Source organism: Pipistrellus kuhlii, unplaced genomic scaffold (assembly GCF_014108245.1).
Source record: "Pipistrellus kuhlii isolate mPipKuh1 unplaced genomic scaffold, mPipKuh1.p scaffold_m20_p_38, whole genome shotgun sequence".
NCBI lineage: Eukaryota > Metazoa > Chordata > Mammalia > Chiroptera > Vespertilionidae > Pipistrellus > Pipistrellus kuhlii.
The window spans coordinates 607,118-608,963 of record NW_023425538.1 but is presented as its reverse complement, the minus strand read 5'-3'; the positions used below and the strand labels follow the sequence as shown (position 1 = coordinate 608,963).

Sequence of the window (1,846 nt, the reverse complement as noted above, 5' to 3'; positions counted from 1 at the left end):
TTAAGACTCCCTGGGACTCTTTTTTAATGGGCTGGTGGGAGGAGCTGCTGGGGGAAGCCTGGGCCTAGTACCAGTCCTGGAGTTGCTGGCCCAGTATCAGGCTGGAGGGTGAGCAGGATGCTGGGTCATCTGAAAGTTGCCACCACAGGCTTGCTGTCCTCTCTGGGCCTCAGTTTCCTTATCTGTTAGTTTACTTCCTTGGAGTCACAAACTCTCTCAGTCTCATTCACACATACTTTGCTCCTGGGGAGTGTGTTTTTAACTTGTTCAGTGCCATAGGCCAGCCATCTGCAAGGCTGATGGAGCTCAGAGGTTTGGAAACGAAACACAGCAGCAGCCAGGCTTCTCTGCCTAGGACCCCTCTCCAGATGGTTCCCTACCTATCACACCTAAACAGTCACCTCCTCAAATGTGGGTCTGTTCTTCCTTTTCCTGGGGCCGCACTTCTTCCTGCCAACCTGTGGCCTCAGGAGGTTGTGGCCTCCTGCTCTTGCCCCATCCTTCGTTTATGGGCTTAAGAACTCAAGTTTCTTAGACAATACCCAGGGTTTTCCTTCCTGCTGGGGAAGGGAAATAGGACTGGAAGCTGGGGGTAAGGTGGGCAGGGACTCCCATTGTTGTCCTTTCCTGGGGGAAGGGATGGACCTGTCGTGGACCTTGGACCTGTGTTGTATCGAGGATCAAGTCCTATCTAAGACCTGGTCCAGCTAGCTATGTGACCCCAGACTCCCTGCACCCTCTCGGAGAGAGCTAAGGCCTATTGAGCACCTACTTAAGATCTATCTATTTTTAAATATATTTTTTTTTATTGATTTTTTACAGAGAGGAAGAGAGAGGGATAGAGAGTTAGAAACATCGATGAGAGAGAATCATCGATCAGCTGCCTCTTGCACACCCCCTACCGGGGATGTGCCTGCAACCAAGTTTACATGCCCTTGACCGGAATCGAACCCGGGACCTTTCAGTCCGCAGGCCGATGCTCTATCCACTGAGCCAAACCGGTTTCAGCTACTTAAGATCTATTTAATAGTCCCCTGAGTGAAGTAGGGATTTGATACCACTTTGACAGTGAATGGTCTCAGAGGGGAAGTGACTTGCCTGGGACAAAGCACTGACATGAGAAGTACAATAGCTCTCCCCCAGAGGACCAAGTTAGGGTGGGGAGGGAGACCAGAGCTTCTGCGCTCTTTATCCTTCACTTGAGCTATGGGACACTCCTTGGCTTTTGAGGATCTTCCCAGATTCGGGTCTCAAACTTTACCTGGAACATACTGTACTTAAGGATGGGAACTGCTGTCTGTTGGCTGGGCTAAATTCCAGGTTCAGCTTCTCCCTCAGGCCATGGTGCCTGTCACTTCAATTCTATGGAATGATGGGCCCCATTAGCCTCACACAGGACTAGATTGAGGCTTGTCCTCCACTTTAGTTTCATGTGGCAAGTCCTTCCACCTGCCTTAGCCCAGCTATTCCTTAGGCCCCTCTCACACACCCCTCTCCTTTAAGTTCCCTTTCCATGCTGCTCGCTGGCACATGCATACATGTGGCAAGTAAGGGATCCTAACTTGAATTTTTTTTTTTTTTTTTTTTCATTTCAGAGAGGAAAGGAGAGGGATAGAAACATGAGTGATGAGAGAGAATCATTGGCTGAAAGCCCCTACTGGGCATTGAGCCCACAACCTGGGAATGTGCCCCGACTGGACCTCTTGGATCATGGGTCAAAGCACAACCACTGAGCCATACTGGTGGGCTGGGATCCTGAACTTTGAGGCCCTGGGAGTCAAGCACATGCACAGTGCGTGCCAGGGGCTGGAAACTTAAGGCAGTGTTTCCTGCCTCAGAGCCTCCC

The 1,846-nt window shown here is 50.7% G+C and overlaps 1 protein-coding gene across 16 annotated transcripts in view; it reads right to left on the bottom strand.

Moving 5' to 3' along the window:
* LOC118702294 (carcinoembryonic antigen-related cell adhesion molecule 1) overlaps positions 1-1,846 on the bottom strand; it is an 813,263-nt gene that overhangs the window by 344,587 nt on the left and 466,830 nt on the right. The window lies entirely within an intron of this gene.